Source organism: Halichoeres trimaculatus, unplaced genomic scaffold, assembly GCF_033239565.1.
Source record: "Halichoeres trimaculatus isolate MK-OKI-2021-1 unplaced genomic scaffold, fHalTri1.1 fHalTri1_scaffold_23, whole genome shotgun sequence".
NCBI classification, from domain to species: Eukaryota; Metazoa; Chordata; class Actinopteri; order Labriformes; family Labridae; genus Halichoeres; species Halichoeres trimaculatus.
The window spans coordinates 6,229,413-6,254,629 of record NW_027437201.1 but is presented as its reverse complement, the minus strand read 5'-3'; positions in this window follow the sequence as shown (position 1 = coordinate 6,254,629).

The window sequence follows — 25,217 nt, the reverse complement described above, 5'->3', positions numbered from 1 at the left end:
CGTATGAAATGGTTTATGTTCCCTTCACCACAGGAAAAGGCCATACCTGAGACTCCCTCTGAGAAATACCACCAACAGCTCTTCCCATGTATCTTCTTTTATGCCCTTCAAATGATTCACTAGCATAAAAAATACCATGTGGCGCTTAACCCTGAGTGACAGCGCCTTTTTTCTTTCCTGACATTTGGCAAAGAAATATAATTATTTCACTCACTACAGTTATAGGTCATGTTTTCAATGAAAAGAAAAATAATGAATTGAATTTCAGATACGAGCAGATGAAAGGCGTTCTTGAGCAGTTCACAAAACTTGTAAGCCTGGTACATAATTTTTGTGGGGAACAGTTTCAGGAGATAAGTCAAAGCAGTATTCTTATTTTGTTTTGGATAGCAGCAATCAGAAAACTGCCTGGGTTTTCTCTCCCAGTTGTTGGAACAAAGAAACAACAGCTCTCAATTCTCCTGCCAGTTCAAACTGCCGAGGAAAGCCGGAGCAGATGTCTGATGGGAAAGGTTTCACCGATCTTGCCAAACCTAAAGGGAACTGCACCCTGACTGAGGTCAACATACAGAAATTAAGAAGAAGAGGGAGACAGAGTGAGAAAATGATGTGATAGAAATTCACAAACCAACAAAAAAACAAGCAAACAGTGATCTTGTTATCAATGCAATGGTTGACCAGTAGCCCACAGATAGTCGACCCTAGTTTGAGTCTTAATTTGCGACTCTTCCCACTCCCCCCATTTATCATGTTTCCTACCCCATTCACTGTCCTGTTTCCTCTAAAAAGAAGGCATGAAAAGCCAAAAAATATAACCTTAAGAAAAAAATACAGCAAAAAAGATACAAGAATTATCATTTTGTCCACAAAGGGCACCAAAATTGATGCAAACAAAAGGATCCAGCAACTAAGTGCTGTCCACAGCAGGACAGATTCTTGAGATGAGAACACTCGTGATTATGGAAAGTTCAACTCTTCCATTCCTTTTGTTTCTCTCTACAATCCATCTCTAAACTTCACAAGTAGAGAGTATAAGGAATAAAGAATAGCCTGCACAAATAAATCATGTATGTAGCCCTGCCCCTGTCAGGCCTTCTGAGTGCTGGCCAATCAGAGGGACAGGGTTTTGTGGAGCAGGGATCCTTAAAGAGACAGCAGCTATGATGTTCCAGACAGAGGGTGATTTCAGGGTTTTCTAAAACACTAGCGTGACAAGAATGGGGAGTGGTTAAAATATTTATTCATTTCATTTTATTCTATTTTTTACCATGGGAGGGTTTATTGATTTGAACTCATGGTTAGGAAAGAAAATCTTGAATGGCTGCATTAAAGAATCAGTTTTTAATCCTAGGCTAATACTCATGAAAACCACTCAAAGACACTTGTACAGTTCGTCCATGTTGTCCTTGGCATGTTCTTTTTTTTTTTTTTTTTTGCCTTTTAACAAAACCAAGAATAAGTGGTGGGAAGGCACTCTGTACTTCAAGCCAGGCTTGGATGTTAAAGCCAACTGTGTAAAAGGATAGTACTTGGATAAACTGTGGTATTTTGAAACTTTGGACAAATATCAAATGATGGTTATTTTAAGGCGAATTAATCAAATCTTAAACACAGAGACACACAAAAGCTGCTCCTCTCATTTATGGTTGATTTACTGGCCTATGTCCTCTGTCTGGGTCACTTAAAGAGTTATTTTTATAATCATTGTTACAGTTATCCATTAAAAATGTTTCATTCTCTTGCTTGAGGCTGTATAATTGGGTTGACCTTCCCTTTGATTCATAAACTGGAGATTATCACATTCAGAATAAGATAAGACATGCACTTAAAGACTATGATAATAACCACAATGAACTTATTTTTAGGAAGAGCAACTTCACAAGTGTTTACATCCTGTGGCTGTGTACTGTTTGAGGGGGCTTCTCTGAGAACTGACATTGCTGTATGGCAACAGAGCAGAAACAGAAGAGAGGCAGAGTAAACTTTGTGTCCCTGCGGAGAACTTTGTCTTGGGCACAGTGCTTGGGGTCTGTTGCTTTCCATTAAATAATAAAAAATAAGCAGGATTTCACAAAATGTTAAACAGTTGTTTTACATAAAACATCTTGAGGAGATTTATACAGGCGGTTCATCAAGTTACGTTAAATACTCTGAAGGCAGGGGAAGAAACCTCAAGGGGAAGATGATGTGACCAAGCCTTTCATGACTTTAAGCTCTGGTAAATTACATCTTTAATTCTAATTACTGTTAATGGTAAAAGACATAGCTTCCTTGTTTTCATTTTTGGGGGGTTGTGGGGGACTAAAAAGGGTAAAACAGGCAACTTGTTAAATCTAAAAAGCCAAGTTACTAGTTACCATTTTAGATTGAATTAAACTTGTGAAAATTCAAGCAGCTGCTACATCAAAGCTTTTTCTTTAATATAAAACCAGTTTAATTCAAAGTCAAAGCTGGTTTTAGTTGCAGTTTGAACCACTATGTCTTAAAAGTTTATATCTACAAGTGCTGTCAATCTTTACCAAATCAAATTTCATTTCTTATTATTTGTTACTTTAATTTCACGTGCAGTCTCAATATGGCTTTCATTTGCAATCTGAAATCTTTGACTAGTTAAAGTTGAAGCCCAAAATTAAAAATAAAGCCTTTTCCGTGTGTGTGAAGCATTAGTAGGCCCCGCCAAAGGAAGCAGGGAACATAGCTCAAATTCTTATTTTGGTTTAACTCATTTAAAAAAAAATAAATAAATAAATAAAATAAAATAAAATAAATAATAATAATAATAATAATAATAATAATAATAATAATAATAATAATAATAATAAAACCACATTATTATTATTATTATTATTATTATTATTATTATTATTATTATTATTATTATTATTATTATTATTAAATTTAAATGTGTTATTTATTATTATTTATTGAATTTATTGTGTTCAAATAACCATAATATTAGGAATAGTTTAAGGGCCAATAACTTGCCTGCAACTCAGGGTGGGCAGTGTACTGGTTTTAATACTATCATTGTTGTGATGTTCCACTTGTTTGCCAAAAAGTCCTGCCCCTCCCTTCGCTGGAGCCTGTGTCTGTGTTCCCAGTAAAAGTAATAAGTAGCTCAGCACACAAGCTTATTTTCTTTCCTTTCTGTTGACTATCTGCAAGTTAAAGAGCTGCTGGGATTTGTGTCTGCTACACCAGGTCTACCTGCTTGAAAGAGTTTTTCAACAGATGACTTTGCAATTAAAGTTAATTCAATGAATTTCTATCCATCAATCTCTGTTTATATAGTGCCAAATCACTGTGTTATCTGACGACACTTTTCAAAAACATTAACGGGTCTAGACATTCTGATGATGCACCAACGAAGAGACAACACCAAGACAACCTAAAGACTCTTATCTCATCTTGACCCACTATGAGTAGAGCACTACAGTGGCATTTATGGAGTTACAATCACAAGGGAAGACTTCCCTTTACCAGGCAGAAACCTTGAGAAGAACCAAACTCATGCATACCTGTCAACACTCCCGATTTATGTGCGTGAGAGACTGCCGCTTTTCAACCTGTTCCCTCAATTTTCTACCAATTTCTCCATGCTGATACTACAACAGACTAGGCGGGTTGTTGAGAGGGATGGAGCTGTGTCTACTGATCCCTTACATATGATGATTTCAAATTATTTCACACTGCCTACTTTACTGCCGCTTAACATGGTTGGAGAGAAATGTAATTTTTGGACACTCAATAAAACACAGATAGATGTCTGTGGCTACTGCCCAAATCTGACCACTTGAGGCTAGACTGTTAGCAGTAGACTGTAGGTAAAGAAATGAATACATTTGCCCTTGTCTTAACATTAGTCTTTTTATCTGTTAATGTCTCCATTGACTTTCATATCTCTCTAGTCCTTCAGACATTAAACGCCCCACTGTTATTACCAGATAAAGCAGGGCTCAGCAAAGCTCATCTGTGTTTAAAAGTAGGGCAGCACTACCATCCACTCTCTTTCTGTTGTATAACTGCTGTAGCTGGACTCACGATTTCTTGGACTCAGAGTCTCCTGAAACCAACTGATTTGGCTGAGTTTTCCAAGAACAGGATGTAAGTAAACCAGCACAGCGCTGGTGATGAAAACTGGCTTCAGGCTGTGTTTCAGGAACAAATAACAGAAGCTGTAACCATTGTATATACCGACTGAGGAGCAGTAAGTGAGGTAGACGCTGGAATAACACGACCGCTGTCCTGCTACGTGCTGTCCGCGCTGTACGGCTCAGACTCTTTGTTTGTCTTGGACCAGCTTCAGCAGCACACAGATGACCCAGCACACTGTTCAGTTATTAATGAGGTAGTTTGTTCGTGTCCATCTGTTTGTGTGAGTGTTACTTTCTCACATGGTTTAACCTTAAATACAACATTATACCAGACAGATTGATGGTTATCATCCCACTGGAGGGGTTACGGTAACTTAGGTTTTGATGATTAAGCATTACAGGGTGCTAATGGAAGAAGAAAAAAGTTTAAACAGAGGTTCAAAGACAATGTGAAAGTGAAGACTGATTTTTTCTTTTTTTTCTTTCTTTTTTTTCTTATTTTTTTTTTTTTTTAATTTAGCCTTTCTTCTCCTACAGTTACAATTACTATGAGTAAGAAATACTTTGATTGATTTGATTTACCGTACTTTTTGTGACATAGATGCAAAATAAATTAGCCAGGTTATTTGTTCTCTTGCCCAAAGCTCTAGACTGTGTGACAGTACCCTTTCCTTTTCACTTATCAGATAATGGTAACACTACCTTTAAGTGTTGTTCATATTGAAACCAATGGATTGACATTGACGTGTCCCACTTCAAACTCATTCTTTCTCTGTTTTGTTTTGTTTTGTTTTTTCACTTTTTAGGCAATATATGTTTGATATACTCCCATACAAAGAACAAATTCAACATTGATGATACAGAAATGATAAATGATAGGAAACAAACAAACAAAAAGGTTTAGAAAAGAAAAGAAATAGACTGAACTGGCCGGCAGGCAGTAAATAAAAAATAACACGGAAAAAAAAAAAGAAAAAATTAAACTCATAGCTATGAGACTTAATTGCACTTTTTCATTGTAATGCCCATGAAAGCAAAGCACCAAAGATGCCAAGGAAAGGTCATACTAATTTTATTTAAAAAGCACTTTTAAAAACAACCACAGCTCTAAACAAAGTGCTGTACAGGCAGATAAAATTAAAAAGATAAAAAAAAGAAAAGACAAAAACATAAAACAGTAACATACTAAAAACAATCAAAAGTACATAAAAGGAAATAAAAGGGAATAAAACTGCTAAAAGAAACGAAGTCTCACCGAGATTAAAAGCCAAAGAATAGAATAAAAATGGGTTTTCATACACTTTTTAAAAAAGAGGACAGTGAGGGTGCCTCTCTAATTTGCAGGGGAAGACTGTTCCATAATCAAATTATCATTATGACACAATAGTTTCACCTGTGACTTCTGAGGGTATGACTAATAAGCGATGAAGACATGAAGATGAAGGATGTGTGATGGCACCTCACTCAGCATACTCTTGAGCAACAATTGCCAATAAATGGTTGTCAAACAACTGTTTATTGAACTGTGTTTAATTGCACCTTTAGAATAGAATAGAATAGAATAGAATAGAATAGAATAGAATAGAATAGAATAGAAAATACTTTATTTATCCCTGAGGGGAAATTCAGGAGTCACCGCAGCATTTAAGAAAACAAAAGTAAGAAAGAATATAGAAAGTGCAAAAATGTCCATAAGAAATTAGATGACGACATCCCGTCCACCACTCGTCCACCATTCTCCAGCCCAGCCAGTCTCCACCTCCACAGGGTCCAGGACTGAGCCTCCCCAGCAGTCTGTTCAGTCTCTGTCTCCTGGATCCTGTCTGCTCACAGCAGGCGAAGCTCCTCCGATGTGTAGCGGCGTCCGATGTCAGCTCCGTCAGCCACGCCCGTGAACAGCAAGATGCCGCTGAGTTAGCATGGCTAGCTCATCCATCCCCCGGGGCTAGGTCCCACGTTACCAACAACGATGGATGGAAGGACAGGTCCACGTCGTCACCTCCCAGCTCACATCCGAGAACCAGCACGTCATCCTCACCTCCTCCTCCTCAGCTCGAGGGAAATCATCAAGCCCTACACTAGTTAGCATTGACATGCTACAGGCTGCTAACAGCTAATTTCGCATGTAAACAATGCAGCCATGGTTACATGTAGGATCTCCAGACAAACACAGGAGAAAAGTAGTAAAAATATCGCTGAAGCCACAAAAAGTTTGGTGTCCGTGACCGACAATGAACCATACAAAGTGATGATCCACTCCAAATACAGAGATTACGAAAAAGAGACGAAGAAATTACAAGAAACGGACAAAGACGAGAGAGCTGCTGCAACAGGCAGCTACTTGGGTAGCGCCTTTAATGGTACGTTCCATTAACATTTGATTATTTTTAGTTGGAAGTACATATCGCAAGTGTATTTTCATTTGGGAATCAAATCAATGCTATGACATGCACTTCACAGTGTTGACTTTTAAATTTGTCGCTAAGATAAATGTTGCTCTGCTTAACCAGTGTGTTCTGACACCTTACAGCAGGTAGGAAACAGCTTCAAAGTCCTTATTCTATAAAATTGTGTTAAGTTTTCTGGCAGAGCATATGCAGTAACGAGAGTATGTCCAAACTGAATGAATGTTGATGATTGTTATTCCTCACTACACAGAACTGGCGCTCACTGGGTATCTTCTTTTTTGGAACCATTCTCTGTAAACCCTAGAGATGGTTGTGGGTTAAAATCCCAGTAGATCAGCAGTTTCTGAAATACTCAGACCAGCCTGTCTGGCACCAACAACAATGCTACGTTCAAAGACACGTAAATCACCTTTCTCCCCCATTCTGATGCTCAGTATGAACTGCAGCAGATCGTGTTGACAATGTCTACATACCTAAATGCATTGAGTTGCTGCCATGTGATTGGCTGATTAGAAATTTGTGTTAACGAGCAGTTGGACAGGTGTGCCTAATAAAGTGGCCAGTGAGTGTTTATTACTGCTATTTCATGAGTTGAGCCATGTGGTAAGTGTTTGTAAGCGTGACCAATAAAAACTAAAATCAAAAGCTCAAATTACTGTCAAAAAAACACCGAAGGGCATCCTGGCCTTTTTTGTCCTGTTAATCTCTACATGCTGTATTGTTTTGGAAATCTGTCTTTCGTGAACTTCCCGCTGACTCCTTGCCAGGGCACCCTTGACTTCTCTGTCTTTCTTCCTTTTTTACAAAGACATCTGCCCCAGTTTATCAAGACTTTGGTTTCCGTTTCTCAGCACCCAGGCAGGCAAGCCCACCTATAGCTTGGGAGCCATGATGCACACATTCTAGACAGTGTTGCTGTCACATTACCTCTTGTTGCTGCCTCTACATTACGGTATGTGAAGGTAAAAAAAAAAAGCAGTGAAATGAAAGGTGTACTCACAGTATTTACCTTTAAAATCTTACATTATTTTGTTTTTCATCTCTCATTTTCTATCTTTCCTTTCATATTTCTGCCTCTATTTCTCTATTTCTCTGTTCCTCCCATCATAAAAGCAACAGTTTGCTCTTGTCCTTTTCTGAACCTCATATTCCCAAGGAAAAACAAAAAACACAAAGTCGTTCCATCTTAAATCCATTTTTTGGTCTGAGCATGAAATAGGCTTCTCCTCCCCCCGTGGGCTCAGAGTGGGTTGCTTTGAGATGTAGTGAGAATGAGATAGACAGCAGGGTGCATTCAGTAATCGAAGCAGAATGTTTATTTGGGGGGGAAACTCCTTGCAGAATGAGAAGCTGTGTCACTTGTGAGTATCAGTCTCGTTTTTTTGTTGTTTTATGTGATAATGTGCAAGTTGCTTCCACTCTCTTTGCGTGTTTGTCAGGAAGATAACAAGAGAACGTTACCAACATGATGCAGATGAACTTAAGCAGACAAGTCGCTCAAGGTTTGTGGATTCAATTAGGGTGTCAGATGATTCCCATATTTTAGTTGCATGCTTAATGCTATGTTCTGGTAGGAGTCCAACATCTGGGAGTACAAACTTTGTTGCGCAATTGTTTCGATACATTCACATGCTACTTTATTGAATAACTCAAAACAGATGAACATCAAATGTAAACCATGACAGTTGTGCATTTCATCTACTGCTGGGTAGAAATGTCGCTCTAATTTATCATTGTGTGATATTAGCAACATATGCAGTCACTCTAGAGTTGACTGTCTGAAAAATACAACCAACGGTTGAGTAGCAGGCAATCATTAGAGTTTTGTTTTTGTGGTGCCGAGTTTGATCAAGGCTCAACTAAGGTTGAACTAAGACAAGTTGACCTTATTCCAACTCTGGCTGGCAAAATACTGACATACCTTAAATGCTTCTGATTCTTGAATACTTTTCAAAGATCCTTTTTACTTCTTGCCTGTAAGTTAACCCTTTAAGCCCTGGCCTTTTTCTTTGGGTCTCTGCTGGAAAAATGACACACCCAAATTGAAAAGAGTATATCTCTACATCTACAAGGTCTGTTTGAATCATTCTGGTGTGGTGTGATGAATCAGAATCGAAATACTTTTATCGATCCTGAGGGGAAAATTTCATTTCAGTTACATCCCTTTCAAGACATATAAGAAGACAAACTCAGACATGGGAAAACAGATTGGTTTTGGGATTAACCTGGGAGCCGCCAGCTACCCAGCGCCCCTTTGCAATAGTTTAGAGTTTTACTGGTCATCTCTATGGTAATCATAAGGGAAAGCTTCAGAGGTGTCAGTGTTGGTATATATGTCACTGGCTCAGAGTAACAACTCAAGCATTACTCAATCAAATAAAGGGATTATCAGTCTATGCCATCAGACAGATGCACATGCATCCTGACCATGGAAGCAGTGTTTTGCTCCATTCATTCTGATGAGTTGGCGTTTTTTTAAACACTAAATCCAAGATTTATCAGCATAAAAATGTTGTTGGTTGTTCTATGGTCAGTTTTTAGAAACAATACTATACAACAGAGACAACTCCATCAAGTTTTGACTGTCAAAGAGCAACCGCTGTTGTGGAGTTAATAGCGACCATGCTAACTGGTGACTCTCAGTCCACAGTATCAGTGATTAACAGCCGAGAGTCACCAGTTAACAGGGTCACACTTTACACTGAAACACCAGCGATGTCTGCAAGTAAATAATTAAATGTGTCTTCTTTATCCAACCTCTGGTTTGACCGCAAACAAGCAATATTAACTGCTGATTTTCAAAATACAGATTTGACTTTGCTTATTTAATGAAAAAGTTAGTTGATTTGGTCTGGATGTAGTTTTCTGTCTTTTTTATTATGAACCAGGTCTCAGACTCAGCAGTCTGTGTGCTATTTTTGGTCTGGGAGGGTTTCTGATTTATTGACACATGTTTACGTCCTGATATGTCGCAGTCTGGTAAGTGTCCATGGATAATACAGTCATGAGCATTGAGTGACAGTTGTGTGCTTAAATTGCTCTCTGGGTTCACACCAGATTTCTCTGCTAAAAATGTCTGTCCACCTAATATCTGTCCACTTGTTGATCTCTTCTGTCCACTTTCTGCTATTGCACAAACCTGGGAGCTGTTTACCATCCATAAAAGTAATGGTATTTAGTTTAAAATGCATGTTTTGGTGGTTAACTCCCCCACATTGTTTGACAACCACTATACTCCACAGTGCTTCTGCACCCAAGTTGTGTGCACATCCGCCACTATTGATAAACAAATAACCCCTCTATAGAAAAGTTTGTTGAAGTATGACTTGGTGGCATTTGTAGTTGACTTTCTCCTGTTTAATCTGATGTTCAGTATGACTATATTTATACCTGATAAGTGCTTCGTTTTATGTGTTTTGTTGCAGAGGGACCTCGAAGTCCCCCAATTGGGGGACCTTAGGGTTTTAAGGTAACAATTAAGCCAGTTTAAATCACAAAATTTTGAAAAAAAAGAAAGAAAGAAACATTTCCTGACCATTGTCTGGTACAGTAAAGAGTGCAAAAATATTAAAAAAAATAACACCAATTTAAATTCTTTGTAAGTTTAGCAGTTTTAAAATCCAATCCGCTCCATTCTTTCATGTATTTTAAATGGTGTTATTGAATGGTACATGAAGCTCGAGACGGCATCGTCAGTAAATCATATAAATTGCATATTATATGCACAGAATAAATGTTCATCTAGAAAAAAAAAATGTTCAACTGCATAAATTGAAAATGGAAACATAAGTTTCAAGCCCGAGCTCTACAACACTGTCAGCCACTGAAGCAAGAGGAGGATTAACTACAAAGAAGGAAGCAGTTATGTTTATGGGGTTGTTGCCCAAAAAAATCCCCTCACTGCTTTTATAAGACTTTAATGACTAATCATGGACACCACAGCTAATAAAAAGTTTAGGGATTAACTAATATAAATAATGACATGAAGCTGAGTTCAAATAAAATATTGCTTTAATTCATCACAGCCCCACTCCCTGGCTATTAATTCATAACCATCATCATCTGCTGAGATTAAAGCCACATGCACACTGTACAGCTCTGAGGGTCCTCAAAGCTGTGACACTGCTCACACCACAAGGCTCTACACAGACAGTTGTCATGTTAATGTGAGTGTATCAAAATACACAACAATCCCAGGCCTGGTGTTCTGATTACAGCAATATTTCACTGGAAGATATAAGTCTGAATTTAACAACCTTTTCACAATATCCCTTCAAAGGTGACATTAGCTAAAGACTGATGAAAAAAAATCATCACTCTGTCATACCAACTAACACTCTTCACTTGTGTCAAAGTGCCAAAAGTACAAGTGCATTTAGCTTTTGGCTACAAGAAGTTTCAAGCTTATTCAAAACTGCTGTAGCATCTAACACATGATAAAGTACAGGCTCGTCTGAGCTCTTCTAAGAGCACTCACTTGATATATTTTTCCACCAGCACTTGATCTGCTGATCTGCCACACAAAAACAGTCTGCTTTCTCTGAACAAAGGTTGGATTCTAAGGAGAGAAAGGGACATGTTATGTGCCTGCGTTTGTATGTGTTTGTGTTTTCTCTTTTTTTTTTTCCAAGTCTAAAAGAAACAGGAGCAATGAAACGTTCTTTTTTAAATGTAGGGAGTGAAAAGTACAGATATTTGTCTGAAAATGTAAAGAGTAAAAGTAAAAAGTCAGCTAAAAAACAATTACTCCAGTAAAGTGTAAACAACCCAAATTTGTACTCAAGTAACAAAGTATTTTTTATTATTTTGTACTCAGTCATTCAAGGAGAACTAACAGCCTTAGGTGGCCCCCGTATCAGTCAGATGAGCTGAGCTGTTCCTCTGTTTGGACAAACTGTTCTTGTGATCTCAATATCATCTAAACTGCCAAGTTATTAACCTCCGAGCAGTGTGAATACAGTTTGAAATTGCTCAAAACGAAGATGTAAATTTGGGCTACTTTTAGGAGTAGCCCAAAATGAAGAGATACATTTGGGCTACTTTAAAAAGGAGCTAAACGAAAGAGGTCAAATCAGGCCTGTTTTTGAATAAACCTAAATGGGGTAAATTTTGGCCACTTTGAAAAGCAGCCCAAAATGAAGAGGTTAAATTTGGGCTAGTTTCAAAAGTAGCCCAAAGTGAAGAAGTGAATTTGGGCTGCTTTTGAAGGTTGCCCAATGTGTAGGGGTAAATTTGGGCTTCTTCCCATGGTAGCCCAGAACCAAGAGGGAAATTTAGCCTTCTTTTTGAAGAAGCCCAAAAAGAAAAGGTAAATTGGTGCTACTTTGGAAAAAAGCCCAAAATGAAGAGGGTATTTTGGCTATTTTCAAAAATAGTCCATGACAAAGAGTTTTATTTGGGCTACTTTTGGAATAATCCAAAAATGAAGAGGTATATCTGGCCTACTTTTTTAAAGTAGCTTTAAATAAAGAAGAATGAGGACTATTTTTAAACCAGGCTATTAGAATGTTTATCAGTGTTGTAAAAGTCAGCTTTTTAGGCTTGGTCTGTATGTGGTTTGGGGTCTTTCTGCAGCCAGCCTCAAGTGGAAATGAAGAAGTGCGTTTTTTGCGTTTCCGTTACTTTGTATCTCAAGCTTTCTGCTTGATCCATCTTGTCCAGCTCCAATGGGATCCTTCTATTCAGTTATTAAGCCAACAAATTTTGCCTTTGGCGTGCAGCTTGGCATGCTTAAATACATTATTTCAGAGAGAAAAGAGAGGTGGAGTGTCTTTGTAAAAAAAGGGCCAGTCTTTGTAAAATTATGAATTTCAATAAATTACGTCTCAGTTTAATATACTTTTTCAGATTATTTCAGTGAATGTTTTCAGATTTCAAATTTACATCTACCAGCACAAAACACAAAACATATACGTGGTGTAAATGGTAAATAGACTTGTACACACAGACTACCTTTCTTGTACTTGTGATCCCTCAAAGTACTGTTACGCTGATTCTCTTCTACACCACAGCCACACACTGATGGTGAAGACTGCATCAGAAAATACAGAGCTGAACAAAAGTAGGAGCAACTTGGGGCTCAGTGTCTTGTTTAAAGACACGTCATTTCCTTTCAGTTACCCTGTTAAATTATTAGAAATGTAATAAATTACCAAGTATATTTTGGATTTCTTGTATTGAGCCTTTGAATTTGAAATTGTCAAACGAGGCTCATCTTTTAGCCTGTGCTGTCAGTAAAGAATCTGTGAGATTAAACCATCATGAGGCCAAATTCATTGTTTGAACACATTTTCTTCTGTTAAAATAAGCAAAATGATAATCACTCATATTATTGTCAACAGTGGAGGAACTTGATGTACTCTGGCCTGTGATGGAAGTGGTAATGGACATTCCTACGATGTAATTAAGCGTTAATGGAGTCAAACAGCAGTAGCTGCTGAAGCCATAGCCAAGCCTCACACCTCGCCCCGACTCACTGAAGTCTATACGTACGCATTTCTATAAAAAAGTGGGCTTGGCAGTGGCACATGACTTCTTGGTCATTAATTCCATGTAATTTCAGTCAAGCCAAACTGTTATCAACCTCTCCTCAAACACTCATTTTGGTTGAAACTCAAGATCCGTGGCTCATTTGGCGTCAATTATCCTGCTCGTACTTGATATAAACACTTTATAAATCCTTTCAACCAAGAAATTCTACACACACACATACACGGTGTATCTTTTGGTTCCAAACAGTTGAGGCACTTATTTATAAATGAGGCCTGTCTCAGATTGTTTTTGAGGCTTTTAAAAAAACTACAATCTGACCAACGTGTAAAGCCAAAAATGTTAAGAGCTTTAACCAAGCTGTTTTATTCCTCTTCTTCTTTGTCTCTCTTCTATGCTCTGGATTGAAGAGTGATGCTTAAAATAAAGCAAAACTTTGTTTTACTTTTTTACACTTTAATACAAAACAAACAGTAATTCAAACTTTAAATCAGCAACTTTAATGTGAGGAACACCTTCACCCACTGTCAAGAAGGTGATGCTACTACTAAAGCCTGCATTTGTAAAGGAGTCAAATGAAATTAAGTTTGGTTATATATCAATATTCATCCAGTGCCAAAAGGGCTGACTAAGTTGGGAGGACTATACACTCACCGGCCACTTGATCAGGTACACCTACCTAGTACTGGTTTGGACCCCTTTTTGCCTTCAGAACTGCCTTAATCCTTGGTGGCATAGATTCAACAAGGTACTGGAAACATTCCTCAGAGAGTTTGGTCCATATTGACATGACAGCATCACACAGTTGCTGCAGATTTGTCGGCTGAACATCCATGATGAGAATCTCCCGTTCCACCACATCCCAAAGGTGCTCTATTGGATTGAGATCTGGGGACTGTGGGGGACATTTGAGTACAGGGAACTCATTGTCATGTTGAAGAAACCAGTCTGACGTGTTTCCAGCTTTATGACATGGAGCGTTATCCTGCTGGAAGTAGCCATCAGAAGATGGGTACACTGTGCTCATAAAGGGATGGACATGGTCAGCAACAATACTCAGGTAGGCTGTGGACTTTAAACCAGGCTCAGTTGGTACTAAGGGGCCCAAAGTGAGCCAAGAAAATATCCCCCACACCATTACACCACCAGCAGCAGCAGCCTGAACCGTTGATACAAGGCAGGATGGATCCATGCTTTCATGTTGTTGACGCCAAATTCTGACCCTACCATCTGAATGTGGAGCAGAAATCCAGACTCATCAGACCAGGCAACGTTTCTCCAATCTTCTATTGTCCAGTTTTGGTGTTGCTGTGTGAATTGTAGCCTCAGTTTCCTGTTCTTAGCTGACAGGAGGGTCACGGTGTGGTCTTCTGCTGCTGTAGCCCATCTGCCTCAAGGTTGGACGTGTTGTGTGTTCAGAGATGCTCTTCTGCAGACCTCGGTTGTAACCAGTGGTTATTTGAGTTACTGTTGCCTTTCTATCAGCTCCAACCAGTCTGTCCATTCTCCTCTGACCTCTGGCATCAACAAGACATTTTGGTCCACAGAACTGCTGCTCACTGGATATTTTCTCTTTTTGGGACCATTCTCTGTAAACCCTAGAGATGGTTGTGGGTTAAAATCCCAGTAGATCAGCAGTTTCTGAAATACTCAGACCAGCCTGTCTGGCACCAACAACCATGCCACAGTCAAAGTCTCTTAATTCACCTTTATTCCCCATTCTGATGCTCGGTTTGAACTGCAGCAGATCGTCTTGACCATGTCTAGCTGCTGCCATGTGATTGGCTGATTAGAAATTTGTATGTTAGCTTAGTGAAGGGCTGGTGACCTACAAGGTTGACTCAATGCAGAAGTATAAACCAGACTTTGTAGCCAAGGTGGCATGTTGTTATCGTTGACATATGGTCTTGCATAAGTATGCTTGCATACATTGTGCTAAAGATCCAACTTTCAACAGGTTTTAGCGATAACATTCTGTTAACTTTGTGATTTTAAAAGCATTAAAAGCTTAATTGTTATCAAGGTTAAAATCTTGGTGAACAGAGTTCTGCTTACCGCTGCTGACAAATGCACCTGAGGGTTGGGATAACGGCAGAAAAACAAGATTTTACATATCTTAGCTCTGCTTTAAAGATTCATGTTTTAGGTTCTTAACTTCTTTTGGTGAAACAAACATGGGTAACATAGAAAAATCTTGGGATTTTAAGAATTAATACCTAATAATTGGAGAACAGATTTCTTCCCAGCCCTTAAAAATAGAAAATTTTGACTGCTGTTGTAATGAGGATAATACAGTGCTCAGCATTTGGCATAGAAGGACCCACCATTCAACCAGAACTTAGCACAACAATGTGGAAAAAGAGGAGGCCAATGATGAAAAATGGATGAATGTGGTAGATGCATACCATATGCCACTTTCCTCTCAGACAGGGGCAGCAGGCCTGGATCACGTTCCCCTTTCCCTAAATCGCAAATCCCAATCCTCAACCATCAGTGGAGCAGGAAAACTGACCACAAATCAGCATCTGGGGTTTCTTTATCCTCTGCCATCCATCTTTTATGAACTCTATTTTTGAATTGGAGCTGAACTTTTATTCAATCTGACATCACAAGGAGTGCACAGAGTTTTTTTTTTTTTTTTTTTTTTTTTTTTTTCCCAAAGACAACCTGACACTGTTAACTACAAGGCCTTGTAACCCCTGGCAATGAAGCTAATGTCAAGCTATTTTGAAATACTAATGGTGGCTCATCCTGTCCTATAAATGTAGAGCTTAGAGGCCTAGCTAACAAAGCTAACAAATAAGGGAAGGAGGTAAGAGAGCAAGCACACTGTGCACTGATGCAAGTTCAGCTGTCACACAAAGACTGCAAGGCATCAAGAGGAGTGTGACAGAAATAAAAATAAAGTCATCCAGGTCTTTATTTCAACTTTTCTTTTCCTTTCTTTTAGATTTTATTTGATTTTATTGTAAATCTTGTTGGGACTAGCAGCTGGATCCACATGAGAAATATGAAATATTGGATATCAATGACAGGCTTTGTTGGTTGTCTCTATTAATCCTGTAACCCATAGGTTTCCCAGCCCAAGAGTTTGGTCCACTGTGAGTTTGGTCAGCTTTTAGGTTGCAGCCATCAGATATGAAATCTCTTTTTTTTTCCTGTGTTTTCCTTCAGAGAGAAGTCTCAGATATTGCAGTATCAGAGTGAAGAAAAATGAAATTAGAGCAGATAGGCAAAGCTCCAGCTTTTCCTCGCACCATTTGTGCTCAGTATTTTTCAAACCAGTGACCAGTTTATGCAAATAAAGAATACAGAAAGGGAGCCTGAGATGTGCGGCTCAGATAGCTCTGTAATAATGGGCTGGTAGCATGATGTATGAGCCAATTTAAATAACATAAACTCTCGCCTCATCTGGAAATCTGACACACACATGCATGCACATAATAATCATGTATCTATAAAAAAAAAGTTGTACAGCACATCTGCACTCCACGTGCCTTTTTCCCTGGAGCCACTGGAGCCATTGCTACAACAACTTGGCTACTTGGGTCTATTTGGCCAGTCCGCCCCAATCTGCATCAGTCGAGCTGCAGGAGCCAAAAGGATGTTGGCACACAATGAAAAAGACAAAGAGAAGTGCAGAAAATTTCCCTCCTTCTAACCGTCCTTTCAACACCTCATTTCTCCACTTTTGTTTAACATGACTCCATGTGCTTCTCCGAGAAACAGTATGTCTCTATTCAGCTTTAAAGCTGCATGCGCTCACTGATTTATTCTGAACACGCTGGCAATGGGAGAAGCTGAAAACACTCCACTGAGGTCTACTCTAACAGCTCATGAGGTATGCACTGAGTGATACCGATACCGTTTTAAAGTTGTTGACATCCTCTGACCATCTGAAATTGTAGAAAATGTAAATCTGTGTTACAGCGAGATTAAAAAGGATAAGCTTAAAGTTGTATACTTGCGTTACAAAAAAAAAACAAAAAAAACCCCACAAAACTCATCCCTTCAGTTAAAAAGCCGATTCGAAAAAAAAAAAGTTTTTAGTTTCATGATAGCAACAAGTGTTTGCAATTTACTCCTCTTTAACGTTAACTATTTCCTTCTTTTCTGTTCTTTGTAACTGTCAAACTATATTTATTATTCATTTAATAAGTTTCGCGGTCATTCAAAAGCTGTTTCATATTGCTTTCTTTGTTTATTTATTTATTTATTTATTTATTTTGCATCAAAGATATCAATCAGTTCTTGGTCTTGATCTAAAAAAATGATCAAATTTAGTAAACTATTTACTCAAACCTGATAATGTTTGCTTAGAAATAAACTCAAACTTTTGTACAATTTTGTAACCCTTCTATCCATGTTTCCTGCTTTTCGCATTTTGGGTCGCAGGGTTTAGAGGCAGGAGACACCCTAGATAGGTCACCAGCCTTTCACTCAGCTAAAATACACATTTATCAGCCAATCACATGGCAGCAACTCAATGCATCAGAATGGAGAAGAATGGTGATTTAAGAGACTTTGAACATGGCATGGTTGTTGTAGTATTTCAGAAACGGCTGATCTACTGGGATTTTAACCCACAACCATCTCTAGGGTTTACAGAGAATGGTCCCAAAAAGAGAGAATATCCAGTGAGCAGCAGTTCCTGTGTGACAAAATGCCTTGTTGATGCCAGAGGTCAGAGGAGAATGGACAGACTGGTTGGAGCTGATAGAAAGACAACAGTAACTCAAATAACCACTGGTTACAACCGAGGTCTGCAGAAGAGCATCTCTGAACACACAACACGTCCAACCTTGAGGCAGATGGGCTACAGCAGCAGGAGACCACACTGGGTGACCCTCCTGTCAGCTAAGAACAGGAAACTGAGGCTACAATTCACACAGCAACACCAAAACTGGACAATAGAAGATTGGAAAAACGTTGCCTGGTCTGATGAGTCTGGATTTCTGCTCCACATTCAGATGGTAGGGTCAGTATTTGTCATCAACAACATGAAAGCATGGATCCATCCTGCCTTGTATCAACGGTTCAGGCTGCTGCTGCTGGTGTGATGGTGTGGGGGATATTTTCTTGGCTCACTTTGGGCCCCTTAGTACCAACTGAGCATGGTTTAAAGTCCACAGCCTACCTGAGTATTGTTGCTGACCATGTCCATCCATTTATGAGCACAGTGTACCCATCTTCTGATGGCTACTTCCAGCAGGATAACTCTCCATGTCATAAAGCTGGAATCATCTCAGACTGGTTTCTTCAACATGACAATGAGTTCACTGTACTCAAATGTCCTCCACAGTCCCCAGATCTCAATCCAATAGAGCACCTTTGGGATGTGGTGGAACGGGAGATTGTATAGGAACCTTTACATTTCTGGGGATAAGATGCAAACTCCACACAGCCTGGATTCAAACCAGGAACTTTATTGCTGTAAGGCAACAACACTAACTGCAGCCTGCTCCTTTTTTTCTTCTTTTTTCATGTATGGTCTGATTCTTAATGCAAACAACATATTTCATTCAAATAAGTATAACGTTAGCAAACTCCCTCTGGCTTCTTGTATAGTATCTGAGGCTGTTGTGATGGTTGAAAGAAAACCTGTACAGTCTCCATATTTGAAGGCCCAGGGGTTCCAACAGGCTCTAACTCCTTCATTATGTCTTTAATCGTATCCCTCGCTCCCTGCTCAAACCCCGCTGCCATCTATTCACACATCACCAGCTTGTATTGCTCCACAGCCGGCACCAAACTGGCTGAACCCTTTGGCACTGGATTATTTGCTCTTGTAAACACTCTGGTTTTGTTTGTTGTTAGAAAATATCTTATAAACTGGATGTTCTGCCTAAAACTATCAAACTGAAAGGAACTCCAGTGCAAAAATACAACGACAGTGATGCTTAGCAAGAAATATGGGACCTGAATAAAATCACAAAGAGCTCCTGGACTACCAGTTTGACAAGGTAACACAAGCAAACTCTCTCTCACACACATACGCAGACCATGCAGGTGGCCGACCATGAAAACAAACAGCATAACTATGAGCAGGTGAATGTTATGAGCCAATATAGCACAAATGAACACAGAGCAATGAGGGACACGAGTGTGTTTCGGCGATCAGGAATATCATCTAATCTGCAACAATTTGCCAGATGAAGTAGCGTCTGGCTGCCTTAATGACAGAAAGGTGAGGTCGCTGCGCCGAACAAGGAGGAAATGGGATCGAGGAGTTAAAAAAAAAAAAAAAGGGAAAGAAAATTGGTAAGGAGCCACACATAATACCACCGCCTCAGGAGCTCCAGCCAAGACTAAATGTTCTTTCTGTTTCTCCAAATTAAAGCTGCCAATTGAATGAGATGAAAGATTGAATTCAGATACTCTACAAGCAAACTAAACAGTGCGAGTACTGAGAACAAAAGGCCCAAACTGTTGGAAAGGGAATGAGAGGGAGAGGTTATACACTTAAATGTTTTACATTGATGTCAACACATCTCATACTACAGAACTTGTGGAAATTAACTGACGATAAGATAGAGTCTATCTTACTGAAGGAAAGTTGGTCTTGGAAACATACAGCGAGTTTGGTAATTCAATAAGTAATTTATTTTACACTTAAGTATGAACATTAAACAACATTAAGATTTATGTCAACTGTATGTAGGTATTGGCATTTATCAAGTCTCACATGTAAGTTTTTACTCATATTATTGCTGTGAAAACTGTGGAAAAGCAGATACTATTGCAAAGCAAGTAAAGATTGAACTTGTGACAAAGTAAAACTGCAACGTGAACTGAATCGCACAGGTACTTAACCTATAATGCTAAACATATCATATTCGATAAATTAGTTTTAAAGGCCTCCATCTCATCAAAATGATTTAGAGTTTTTTTCAAAACCTTTTTTAAAAAAAATAATAAATACATAAATATTGGATATTTATCCTACCGCCTAATGATTATCATACTGCAACAGGAAGCTGAAATTGTATTTTGGCCTTTTTTTAAAATGATTGCTCTAAATAAATTATTTAAACACTTAAAAAAAAAAAAAAAAAAAAAAAACATTGCTAAAGAGGTTGCAGTAAGAACAACAAAAAACGTCTTAACTGTTACTCAATGCACATTAACTAATATAAATATATGTGTGTGTGTGTGTGTGTGTGTGTGTGTGTGTGTGTGTGTGTGTGTGTGTGTGTGTGTGTGTGTGTGTGTACTCATTTTTTAGAATAAGTATTGAGAGAATGCTCATTTACAAAAAAAAAAAAGAAAAAAACAAAACAAAACAAAACAAAAAAACCAACGAGTCAAAAGTGAAGCTACACCCACCCCCAAACAAAACAAAAAAAAAGAAAAAAGAAGTTAAAATTTTGGGACTATTTTCTTATGTGTCAGTCTTTACAAGGTTAAATAGACTGATCTTAGATGAGCGAAGAAAGGAAACTAAAAGAACCAGCCCTTTTATACTGTGTGATTGTATGTCTACTATCCTCAAGCTGCTAAGCTAGCAACAAGGTTTTCTTCTTTTTTCCAAAACAATATGACTAAATAGAATGAGAAAGATAGACCAAATGACTTTAGATGTTTCTCTGTAGATCTGAGGAGTTGTTTCTCTGTCATACAGCTGAGACTGGAAGTTTCATTTATTGTAACAAACTGTTGGCAGAAAGTAGCAGATATGTAAGAGTATGTGCGTCTTAAAATGATGGGGGGGGATTAGCAAATGAAAAAATTCATTAGAGAAAGTGCCTTAGAAACTGACAGGTGCCCTTAAAATGAGGACAAAGAAAAGCCAAATCTCATGCCCTCTGACTCCCATGAAGGCCATGTTGTTATGGCACAATAACAGTCTAGTCGAAAAAACTGGGTTCCAGGATTCATTGTCTTACAGTTGATGGAAATGACAAGCCAGCGACAGTTTCCTCAATTTGCTGCGAGGATCTGCCTGCTCTGCATGGATTGTGGTTTCTCCACAAAAGACTGTAAAAAGAGTCTGAGTAGCCTGGATTATGTACAATACATGGAGTTAGAGCTTCTTTTGAGTGAGTGTTTGAAATAAAGCTGCTTTGATTTTCCATTCTGGATGGTTAAAAGCAAGAAATAAATGTGTTTTTCCACAAATAAAGGAATGAATTATCCCGGGATTGGTACACCAAAATAAAATCAAGAAAAACAAAATTCTTTCCACAGAAGATTTCTTTAATTTTGTGAAAAATGTTAATAAAAAAGGAGATTTTTATGCTGTGCAAATAATTGAAAACCTGTATTCAGTGTGGTGTCAGTGGATCTACTAGTTTTTGAAAGTGATATTAAAACCATGCAGTGATCACCACTACAGAGTCATGTCTGTTTTTTATGCAGTGCAGCCAGAGGGCCTATAGATCATGATTATCTAAAATTGTTTTTTGACATTTTTTCTTTCATTGAAGCGAATTTGCTTCATTCATTGAATCTTTTAACAAGATTTTGTACTTCTCATGATAAGATCTCAATGTTCTCAGTTATCAAAAGTTGTTTTGTTTCTTTTTTTGCTATATTTATAGGTTTGTGGAGTACATATGGAAAGGAACCATATAGTCCTGCTTATGTATGCTCAAAGAGACACATAGTGCCAAGAGATAAGTTCTGGGAACTTCTCCAAGACAAAAAATTGTAAAGGTGAGCCAGTTTTCCATGGACAGATGAAACAGGAAATCCTTTCACTCTCTACCTGAGCAGCTCACACACGCCTGCTCTCATCAGTTCTATTGGAGCCGAGTAGGATATCCTCTAGTAATTCTAATGGCTCCAGTGAGTATTAATCCGATACGCTTGTCTCAAGTAGAGCACTGGGCGCTTACAGGAACCTGACTGATTTCATCTAAATCTTCAGTTCTAGTCCGCTCTGCCTTTTTTTTCTAGGTCACTTCTTTCACTCTCTATTAACATTTGTAATTTCACCCCACAGTTTCTCCACAGCACGTCTTAGCTGGACTATTTGAGGTACTTGTCAACGCTGAGTGTATTACCTACAAAGGATGCCAGTCAGTTTGGCCCATTCACTGAGAAACTGGAACAAAGAACTAGCAGTGCTCGGAAGTCCACTGCTGCAAACAGGGTCAGATATACCACATAATTTAATTCAAGGAAACATCAACACAAACAACACTGTAAGTACAGCTGACAGAAAGCTGCTTTGCTTTAGCAGTATCTGTGTTGATGCGTGCCACGCATGTTCTTCATAGGCTGTAGTTTTACTTTCCCTTTAATACTGAAAGTAAATTTTGGTTGATAGGAACAGGGTGTGGTGCGTTCAAAACAAGACTTGTTAGTTCAGGTGCAGGCATTACATGAAAGGTTAGTGACACCAAGAAGACGGATCATCATGTAAGTCCTGTTTGTTGTGTTTACATTCATATTTTTCTTTTTTATTTGATGTTGTTGATTCTATTGTAGTCTACTTGTATTTTCAACTTTTATATTTTTAATTTAATAGAAGAGTTTTTATGTAATTTTATTATTTTTTTCTTCTTCTTCTTTTTATTTTCAGTCTTTGTCTTCGATCTGTTTCCTCAAGTCAGAGATTCTCAAGAGGTAAATGCATCGTTCCGTTTTAAGCTACTTTCTATCCTAATTTGGAAGAATGGAAACATATTTTAAATACTGTCTTTACAATTTTCACAAGTGAGTGTAAGGCTTTTGGTTTAAAGGATATAGTTGTCCTGAAAGATACAACCTAAAGTGGCTTATCATGATGCTTTTGACAATACATGACTTAAAACAACATTCCTCTATATTCACTACTGGTAGGTCACAAGAAAGAAAGAAAGAAAGAAAGAAAGACAGATATTCAGTATTGAAGATCATAATTTCGTGAAAGGCCTATGGAGCAGTTTTTATCATTGTTTACTACTTATTACCTACTAATATCATTATTATTATCCATGGGAAACTCCATTGCCAGTGGTATGCTTGATTTCAAAAGTACACTAAATTGCAAAATAAGATTTTTTTATCAGGAGGATTTTTTTTTTTAATTTGCATGCACAGGGCAAGATCCAGACGAATTCAATGAAGAAGATATGTGGGCCAACAGGTTTAAAACTTCCCACACAGTAGTTTTATTCAGTATTGTAAACCACACACCGTGACATAAATCAGTGCTGACTTTTGTTTCATTCAAAGAACAGACACTGTACATAAAGTTCTCCTGCCAAAAGTTTCATGTTTGACCCGCCCATCATTCCTCAGTAGGTGTCTCCTTCTTTGGCAGACCTTCAAGCAGCTAAATCCTGTTTTCCTACAGTAATGTGGCTAAAAATAAACTGTTGAAAAAGAAAATAAACAACTGTATAGAAATATATTTCCCTTCTCTCACTTGTCACTTTAGATGTTAAAGATACTCCTTACGTCATTACTCCCCTACCAGTAGCCTGAATTTTAGATTCAAGGTAGGATGGAGATTTTCAAGTTTTTCACACACATCACATTCACCTGTTCACAGCGTGATCAAGCTGCTGAAAGCAGAGGCTGCTTTGTATTAAACACATCACACTGAACTTACCCTATTCATACACATTCTCACACTCCTGGTTATGTCACCGTGAGCAGCTTATAGGGCTGTGTTCACACACTCTGTCTGGTTCATTTTTTACTGTCTTATTATTGTTTTGCAGTTGGTGCACATTTGTTTTCTTGAAACCAAACATTGTTTAGTACTTTCAGGGCACAAAAACACTATCACTACATTAGGAACAATAGTCAGTTTAACTGGTTGTCATAAGTTAGTATGTTCTGACAAAATTAAAGAGTGCATTGTTTGATCAATGGAGAAACTAGGTTCATTGAAGTATTTTCATTGTAATAAATGTAAAGATTGTTCTTATACATAACAAACATGTGTTTTATTCACTTTACCTCATCTTCTTATGTTGTTTAGATCCTCCTTTCAACTAGACTGTGTCCTGCACTGACTGCACTCCGTGATACACTAAGACAGAACCACACAAAAGGTAACATTTACCTTCAGATGTTTTGGATATTTATAGATGTGCCACAACTTTTAAATTGCAAAATAAATTTCATATAGAATAGAATAGAATAGAATAGAATAGAATAGAATAGAATAGAATAGAATAGAAAAGACAAGAATATGTTTTATTTGTCTGAGGGGAAATTCAGGAGTCACAGCAGCAATCAAGAAGACAAAGGTAAGAAAGTGTATAGAATGTGCAAAAAGGTCCATAAGAAAATAGATGCTGACAGCTTGTCCATCATTGTCCAGTTCAGCCAGTCTCCACCTCCACAGAGTCCAGGACTGAGCTTCTTCAAAAGTCTGTTCAGTCTCTGTCTCCTGGATCCAGTCTGCTCACAGCAGGTGAAGTTCTTCCATCATGGCGTTGGCGTCTGATGTTAGCTCCGTTAGACATGTCTGTGGCTAGTAGCATAATGCTACTCTGCCTTTTGGTATTCCTTCTGTTGCTGGGTTAGCACGGCTAGCTTGTCCATCTTATTGGAGATAGATCTCACGTTGCCAATAACGATTGATGGAAGGACAGATCCATGTCGTCACTTCTTAGTTCACACCCGAGCACCAGCACATCATCCTCACCTCCTTCTCGTCACCTTGTGGGGAAACATCAGGCCTTGCACCAGTTAGCATTGACACGCTAAAGGAACTAATGGCTGATTTCACATGTATACAATGCACAGGAGCAAAAATAGTAACAAGCAACAGGCAGCCGCAACCAACAGGGCTGCGCCAAGCAGCATATAAGCACACTGTCTGATGTTGTGTCTTTATCTTTTAGTCACAGTTGCTGTTAAAAACGTCAGTAGCAGTGAATACTTCACTCAAAACTCCTCCAGTGTAAGTGTCAGCTTGTTAACATCATCATGGATGGTCTTATTGGCTTTTCCTGTCACAACCTAACTTTTTTTTATCTTTTCTTTAAAATTACAGGCCCAAACAAAGACTGATCGACAGTTTGTCACCTTTGGACCGTTCACGTCAACGTTTTGTTAAAAATGGCCAATAAGGATGGAGGCCTCCCTCCTCATTTGTTAGAACTACTTAACAGACTCAGTGAAACTGGGGTGTTATTTATCCAAGTGCATAAATCAAAAGAAGAGAGAATGCAAGCCATTGCACATGACCTTGCAGAGATACATGAGGTAGTGGTGGAAATGCAAAAAGACACAAACGCATCCAAAAAGCTCTGGGTGGCTCTGGGAGGGCTTGGATTAGCTG